General features: G+C 40.7%; 1 long non-coding RNA gene across 1 annotated transcript in view; it reads right to left on the reverse strand.

Moving 5' to 3' along the window:
* Window positions 1-1434, reverse strand: part of LOC308474390 — a 104257-nt gene extending 102823 nt beyond the window's left edge. Inside the window, exon 1 of the long non-coding RNA XR_013984680.1 lies at window positions 1156-1434. This is a non-coding gene — a long non-coding RNA (uncharacterized lncRNA). The remainder of the gene's footprint in view (window positions 1-1155) is intronic.
* Between the last annotated feature and the right edge of the window lie 7713 nt (window positions 1435-9147).

Consider the following 9147-nt stretch of genomic DNA (forward strand, 5'->3'; position numbering starts at 1 on the left):
CCCTTTCTGTGTCCCCTGTTTGCATTTCACCATCTTCTCCTCTGAGTGACCCCACTGTTTCTTTGTTCTTCCTTTTGCTACGAACATACCCATAAAAGCCTTTTTTGTTGCTTTTAACCTCTCTAGCAGGCCTGAGTTCATTCTGTGCTTTAGCTTTTCTGACTTTGTGTCTACACGTGCTGGCTATTTGTTTGAATTCCTCTTTGGTGGTTTCCCCCCTTTTCCATTTTTTATACACATCCTTTTTAAATCTTAACTCAGTTAAAAGTTCTTTAGATAGCCACCCTGGCTTCTTTAGGCACCTTCCATGTTTCCATCTCATTGGTATTGCCTGACGTTCTGCTTTTACTATCTCCCTCTTAACAAACTCCCAGCCATCATGAACTCCCTTTCCTTTTAGTATTACTGTCCATGGGATCTCACCCAGCACTTCCCTAAGTTTTATGAAGTCGGCTTTCTTAAAGTCAAGAAATTGAGTCCTAGTATGCTTGGCTGCTCCTTTCCGCTGTATAGTAAACTTCAGAAGAGCATGATCACTCGCGCCTAATGATCCTTCCACTTCTACCCCACCAACCAGGTCATCAACATTGGTTAGGACCAGATCTAAAATGGCTGTTCCTCTTGTTGCTTCTCCCACTTTCTGGACAATGAAGTTGTCTGCAAGGCCAGTGAGGAATCTGTTTGACCTTATGCTCTTGGCTGAGTTTGACATCCAACAAATGTCCGGGTAATTGAAGTCCCCCATTACTACTATCTCCCTTCTTTTTGCATGCTTGGCCATCTGTTCCAGGAAGGCATCATCTATGTCCTCCGTTTGGCTTGGGGATCTATAGTAAACTCCCACAATGAGGTCACTGTTATTCTTCTCTCCCTTAATTTTGACCCAAATGCTCTCACTTTGGCTTTGAGGTTCTAAATCTTGGATCTCTTCACAGGTATACACATCCCTGACATATAACGCCACTCCTCCTCCTTTCTTGTCTGGTCTGTTTCTCTGAAATAGATTGTATCCCTCCATTATTACATTCCAATCGTGGGACTTATCCCACCAGGTTTCAGTGATGCCTATTATGTCATATTTAGTTTGCTGTACCAAGAGCTCAAGCTCATCTCCAGGGGGTCCAAAGGATGGGGAAAGGGCCACCCTCCACTCACAGCTCTTTCTTCACCCTCTGTCCTCTCCGCCTTCTCCAGTTGCCATCATGTAGGTCACTAATTGCCTGAACACATATACAAGGTATGTCTGTCCCTGGGTGTGCTTTGTTTAAAGTGATAATGGAGAAATGAAACAGCCGCCCAAGAAGCATAAATGTACCCTGTTTGTAATCCAGCTAAATACAAGTTGAGTTTTGTTTGTGATCAGGAAGTCACATTATCCACTTCCCCTGAACTAGATCTGACTCATGGCCTACTCTGTTGTCGTGTCAATGTGGTGCTATGAATAGGCCTTGAGAAAGCAAAATAAATGGATAAAATTAAAATCACTAGCACCTGCTTGCAATGTTTCTCTCCCTCTCTCTTTGCTTTTTTCCTTCTTGTATTCAAAATCTCATGTGTGGAAGAAGCTAAAAACACTTGCAGCCACCTGCCTGTAAAGCTAGAAAGAGCATATAAAAAGTCTGAGGCCCTAGTAGAGGATGATCTTTGCCACACACAATTTATAGGCTGTAATCCTATGCATGCTAATGCTGGAATAAGTCTCACTGAACTCAATAGGACTTATTTTTGAGTACACAAGCTTAAGTTGACTCTGGCCATAACCATTTTAGTACACTTTGGGGCACTTTTCCAACATATCTTAGCAGACTGCAAGTTGGAAAGTGACATGTGGGTCATTCCTAAGGATTCCTTGCAGACACTTTGATGGCTGGCAATCAGCTTCTCAGTTCCTTCTTCTAGCCCTGTAGGGAAAGCACAGTTTTTTCCTGGACTCTGCCAGAGTTTATGTCAGCAGCACTCTGGTAAAGAAGCTTCCAGATATTTGACAAGGATGACAGCATCAGGGTGGAAGCATTAAAAGTGTGCATGCCTGGCACTCTCTTAAAACACAAAGCTTGCTAAGAGCAGAATCAAGCCAGGAGAGGAAATGTCAGAAGAAAGAAAGCGTAAAAGAAAGAAGGAATGTGAACAGTGGGGCTTCTCCAGACAACCTTTTTATTCAGTCTGATTTATTTGTGAAAAGCTTATCTGGTGGTTTAGCTATATGTATTTATTATTATTTTTGTAAGTATTAAAATAATTTATATACCACCTTTCATTTCAAGAAGAAATGCCAAGGCAGTTCACATATAAGTAAAAGCCCATAGCAAAATAAAAAGGCTAAAGTATAAAACCAATTAAAAGATATAGCTAATTTAAAAATACATGGTAATACCTTTTTGAGCATTCACTTTTATCTGTTTACATGATGGTTTTGTGCCAATATGCAGCCATTCTGCTATTTCCTTGTGAGTTGTTTACATGTCTTCCTGTTAATCATTTGTTCATTCCTGTCACTTTCCTAACTGAAAAATTCTGCTTTTTTAAAAAAAGTACTAGGGTGACAGAGGCAGTCTTAGAAATATTCTAATCTGTTGACTACTTTGACCTGGATTCAGTCTCTAATGGAGATGTGCAAAACCCTCCTGAGAAATAACATTTCAACATCCTTCAGACCTTCCAAATTGACCTTGAATTTCACTTTAAGTAAAATGCTCTGGCACCTGCAATTCAAACAGTGATTATTTTGATTACCTTCGAGCCTTTGGCACAGTCCTCTAAGCCCCATACCAAGCCTAAGCTCATGCAACTGAAACAACCCTATTTCAGGGACCTGTCTTATACTCTGGCCTGGTTCACACATTACTTTCAACCAGCATTAAGCTTAAAGGTAAAGGTAAAGGAACCCCTGACCATTAGGTCCAGTCATGACCGACTGGGTTGCAGCGCTCATCTCACTTTATTGGCCTAGGGAGCCGGCGTACAGCATCCGGGTCATGTGGCCAGCATGACTAAGCCGATTCTGGAGAACCAGAGCAGTGCATGGAAACACCATTTACCTTCCCGCCAGAGCGGTACCTATTTATCTACTTGCACTTTGACATGCTTTCAAACTGCTAGGTTGACAGGAGCAGGGACCGAGCAACGGGAGCTCACCCCGTCGAGGGGATTCGAACTGCCAACCTTCTGATCAGCTAGTCCTAGGCTCTGTGGTTTAACCCACAGCACCACCTGCGTCCCTTCGCATTAAGCTTAGCTATGGTTTAAAGGTGAACACACTGTTGCATGGGGCTAAAATCATGGGCGCTTTGTTCCTTCCCAGTCCTGCTGCCGCCACACTGCCCAAAGCTGAGACGTGCTTTGGCTTAGCATTATGTCTGAACCTGGGTTCCCACAATGTCTAACCAGGTGTAGCATTAGTGTTTTTAGACAACAAATGAGATCAAGGCAATGACTGATCTTTAGGAAAGCAGTTTCACCCCTGAGAGAAAGATAGGATGATTCTTGGAGGTGGGTTACTGCTTTTGGTATAAACATTGAAGTGAGTACTGGTATATACATATCTAAGACTCAAATGCTTTTTGAGGGGGAGGGGAGAGAAGGGTTTGACTCCTGCTTGCTTGTTACACAGCTGGATTTTAAGCAATTCAAACTTGAATTTATCCAACCATGGGCATCTGAACCTAAATTGTTGTAAATCTTAAATGTCTATTACCCCTGCCCCCCGCCATCTGAAATACCACGCTTGGTCTTGCAGTGAATGTCATACTGAGAACCAAAGATAAATTGATGGTAGTCCTAACCCCCATAATCTTGACCTCCTCCCTTTCAAAAATTTAAATTTACAGCTACTAGGCTTACAGCTAGGAATGGACAGATCTTTTAATGTAAGTTTCTCTCAGTTTTTCATTTTCCAAGCTTAAGTTTGGTTTGCCCTATTTCTGCATACATTTATGATTAAAAACAAAACAAAAAAACCATGTGAAAATTTGTACTCATTGCTCCTAATACAGTGGTACCTTGGGTTAAGAACTTAATTCGTTCTGGAGATCCATTCTTAACATGAAACTGAGGTACCACTTTAGCTAATGGGGCCTCCCACTGCCGCTGTGCTGCCGCCACACGATTTCTGTTCTCATCCTGAAGCAAAGTTCTTAACCCAAGGTATTATTTCTGGGTTAACGGAGTCTGTAACCTGAAGCGTCTGTAACCTGAGGTACCACTGTACACTAATTTTTATATAGAATTTTACCTAGTATATGCATTTTTGCAAGCAATATCCCCCTAATATAATTCATTTTTTATAGTTTTTACTGATTGTGGTAGGAATGAACACGCTTTTCACTATACACGTTTTTGTATGCATACTTTGGTTGGAGAACTGCATTGCAAATGCTTTGGGGAAGAGCAGAGAGCTACTTTGATTTTTGTGTTGGTACAGGGAATGTGAAACTGATAAGTTTGCATTAGATTACAAACTGAACAAATTCATCCTTATTTACAACTCAAGACACTTCAGTTCTTTGCATGATTAAGAGTTGCTATTGAGATAAAACAGGAGTTGTGTGGCTGGCAGAAATACAACAGGTGAAGGCTAAATGGAAATACATTTATGGAGAAAGCTTCAGTTGTTGACATTCTGTCTGTCAGACATCTTATTACTTGTGTGTGACCCTATATATTGAACCCTTTACTCCAGCTGCAAAAGAGGATACAAATTTGCATGTGGCACAAAGCGAAGGCAAATTTCATTCATATTTCTGTCCTCTTTTGCAACTGGAGGAAAGCGTCCAATGTATTGTATGCCAAGCCCATAAATCCTTTTGGCATCCCTCCTGTGTTTGGATACTCACAGTTAGCCATGCCCTTGTCATTGCAGTATATATTTGTATATGTATCCCAAATATTTATATCCCACTCTTCAGTCTGGAAACTTTTTGAGCAGTTTACAGTATAAAAGAGGGCTAAAAGCTTAACTAATAATAATTTGTCGATGCGATTTCAATGAAGCAGATAAAAAAAACCTATCATAAAAACAAATCAAAAGGTTAAATTAGAAGGCATGGGCATTTCTAAAAAGGTTGTCAGCTGGCCCCAAAAAGACATCAAAGGGAGGGGGATTCAGTTCTGCTGGTGGGTGTTTTGCAAGGTTGCTCTGGAAAAATGATATTAATCACATAAAATAAATATGTACAGTTGGGGGCTTTTGTCTTTAGACGATACCTAGAAAAATAGAGCGTTTTGTAGGTTCTCTCTCTCTCTTCTTTAAAGAAAGTGTATTTTTTCGTAGTTAGGCAGCACTTTGCCATCCATGTGTCATTTATAAAGTGGATACTTTGAGAAGGAATTTAAGCGTGTATGTTTTGCAAGCAAAGATATCTGAATTGGATCCTTCGCTGGAAGTTGACCTATGGATGTCTAGGGATTAGGGTGGTTCAGCAGACAAATAATTGCCTCTTCACCTCTGAGATCCATGCTGTAACACTACCATTGACTAAAACGCCCGACGATCATTCAGATAATCATTGTCCTTATTATTAAATGTGTACTGCTTAAACCTGCTCTTTCCACAATCCATGTTGAAAGTCCGGCACTCTTTATGTAAAAACAAACATAAGGAGTTGACATTTAAACTATAGTGCAAACCATTATTATACCAGGGTATAGGCTGTGGTCCTAGATGTGTTCTCATAATACATATCTATTTCCTTTGACATAAGGGAGCATAGATGAAAAACATGAACTATATCATAATCGCCCATCTAGAATGTTGCATGTTTTTTTTAATTGCCCTGACTGTTGCCTCACCTTGGGCTGAATGGAATGATGAGGTCCAGCTTGTCAAGCCCTATTACTTATTCACCGCCCCATCATACCTTTGACACATCTGTCAGTTTTTATACAAGACCCGAATGAGCAAGGATGCTGAAGTCTCCTTTCATACCCTGGAGGGCAGGTCCTTTTTAACCACACCCCCAAGGCTGACATGTCAGGTTGCAGTTACAATGACAGGGCAGTGGGAGGAAGGTAGCATTTTGCCTGCCTCTGCCGTTCTTAGCTTCTGGACAGATTTGTGTTTTTCCCAGATCATTTTGTTGAGATCTTTCATTTTATTTCCATGACCAAAAAAGAAAAAAAGAAAAGAAAAAAGGACCGAAAGAATTAACATCAACATCTATTCTAGACTTCTGGCAGAAGTGAACTTGCGCTTTTAATTCCAGCACTGTGAACAATGTTTTCTCTAAATTGCCAAGGAAATGGAAATGATTGGTTGGTTGTATGGAATCCCTTACCAATTGATTATGAAATTGCTCTTTTGCCACTACAAGCAGAGTTTTGTACTAATTTTTTAAAATAGTAAATGTCGAGAAAGAAAAGATATCATGCCCAAAAGTAATTGATTGGAGAAACTAATTTGAAGATGAATCTGTAGTCATATTTCACCAAATATTAAACTTGATCACTATAATAATAATCCCAGAAACTTTTGAATATGTCATCACCATGGGATCAATGTTTTATAGGTCCAACTGCTCAGTCCTATATCTACTCAAAATCTCACCGAATTCAACAGGACTTACTCCCTGATATGTTTGGGACTGCAGCCTAAGAGTTACAAAGTGAAAGAGAGATCATAGGCTTTTTGGGGCTATTTCATATCATCACTATATGCCAGTCTGGGTGGCATTTTTCTTTGGGAAGACGAGACAAATTGAGTCTACAGATTTTGGAAAGGGATGTGGTTTTCTTGTAAACACATGCTTTGCACACAAAAGGGTCCAGGTTCCATTTCTGGGATAAGAACTGTAGATACAACTGAGTTAGATCTACCAGTTTCCTGAGCCAGTATAAGGCAGCTACCTATCTTCCACCGATGCAGAATATAAAAGCACATAGCTCATTACTCAGAATAAATAAATAAATCATAAATACCAACTTTGATTCAGGTTCAAATAGTTAATATTTGATATGTTGGTGATTTTAATTCTAGGTTGTTAATAGCCCCAGAAGCATTAAGATGCAAGAACTAGACTGACATCTTAACTTGCCTGGTCATGACAGCAGCAGTGATTTCACTTATAGGACTTTTTAGGCAAAGCAAAAAAACATTCCTGTTGATGACAATACAAGTGAAAACAAGGTTTAGAGAGCAGCGCTGCAAACTTGCATTGTTGCATCACCTCCCCCAGTTGCTCTTTTCCACCACAACTAGTGCTGCACTAAGGAAAAGTGTGATAGCACGTGATCCAGCTTTGGTGTGTCATGTCCATACAGTGCAGCTAGTAAAAGGAGTGTGTTGCGTCGCCGGCTCTTTTCTGTCCAGATCTCCCTCTTGTCATGAGTGGTCAAAGTAATGAGTTTATACATAGGTTTAGATAAGTATTTACTAGGTAAATAGTTGCCTTGTACATCTATTGCTCCACCAATTTATAGAGCCAGGCAAAGTGATACAACCCACCTCAGGCATTAGATTTTGTGGAACCATTAAAAAAAACAGCAAATTGTCAATTACATTTTTAACAAGTGGCATGCTAGTTGCATTTTTGAAGCACTGAAATGTCTTGGGAGGTCACTACCAATGGATATCACAAACTGCAGCAATATGAAAGTGGAGTTGTGGAATGGCAGCGTTCAGGATTAGTGTCTAGGATGCTTAAATTTAAGAATGTAACATAAGCTTTGCTTGTTTGGGATGAGATCACACACACATAGCTAATGCATGCCACATATTTAAGTGCTTGGCAAAATCTAGGCCTGGCGTATTATAAACCATTAAACAATCACTTTCAGAAAAGAGGCAGGATGCTATTATGCAGCTTCGAGATGATTTAAGTTGCATCTCTGTTTCCCCTCCTCCTCCTCCTCCTCTCCTGCCTAGCTTTCTTTCTTGTTAGCTGTTTAAATCAGCAGTTTTAAAGCTCCAGTTCACCAAAAATGCTAATGTTCATTGCACCTCAATTGTAATTCAAATTGCTCCATGCAGCCTCTAGCTTACATTCAACAGAAGAATTGAAGCTTGCCAATTGGAATGCTGGAGGTCACAGACGCTCCATAGTTTGACTTTTATTTTTAAAGCATTCATGTAAGGAAAAAGTTGCAGGAAAACCAGCCCTGGCTGTCCAGATTTTGGTGCTGATTCTCCCCCCCCCCCCCCCGCTTTTGACTATGTGAATCCACATTGCTCTATGTCTGCAAGAGCTCTGTTTCCCCCGCCCCATTTCTGAACATGGTCAGAGAAGCAACGCTCCATCACCTGGAGTGAAGGCTGACAGGAATGAACACAGGCAGGAAGCAGCGTGACACACGCATTGCCATGCATGACTGACCAAGAGCCATCAACAGCAATTAAACATTGAGAGCTTGGGATCCTTTCGGACAGGTTCAAGTTTGCTGGCACTGCTGTGATTAGATGTTTTGCACTGTTTCCCTGTAGTCAGTATGTGACATATTCCTTTTCGCTTGCTCTTTTCTGGTGTGTGTGTGTGTGTTGTATTGTCCTAACGCTAACACGTCTGCGGTAGGAAACTTGGGATTTTAAAATAGGATCATGGTGAATGCAGATTAAAGAAAAGCCAGAATTAAAAACTCACAGGCAGCCATGCTCGCTTTATGCATAATGTAAAGGCTAGACAAATCTTAGATCATTTTGTCAGTAGCCCTTAAAGGAGGTTAAAAAGAGCATTATTTCACACAAGGCCTCTCTTATGCTGCTTGTACCATAGTTTTGTCAATGTTGTTAATGTGGAAGAAACCTGTATGCACATTTTCAACAATGGAGGCTTAAAATTTGGATTACAGCTAATTTGAGGGAAAGCTGTTTTATGCTTCACATTTGAAACTCCCTCTCCTGAAAATGACATAGGAAGAAGCTGCCATGCTGGATTAGGCCATTGGTCCATCTGGGTTAGTACTTCCTATCCTGGAAGCAGAAGCAAGTAGAAACCTGGGGTTGTTGTAACTTTGATATGTTCTGCCTGAGAGCTCTCATCTCCCCAGTTTTTGACAGCCTGATCTTATGACAGACTGGATAGCTCAGTTGGTTAGAGCATGGTGCTGATAACACCAAAGTCGCAGGTTCGATCCAGCTGCGTATTCCTGCATTGCAGGGGGTTGAACTAGATGATCCTCAGGGTCCCTTCCAACTCTGAGTCTATTATCTGCCTTGGA

Source organism: Podarcis pityusensis, assembly GCF_964106645.2.
Source record: "Podarcis pityusensis genome assembly, chromosome: 3".
Classification (NCBI taxonomy): Eukaryota; Metazoa; Chordata; class Lepidosauria; order Squamata; family Lacertidae; genus Podarcis; species Podarcis pityusensis.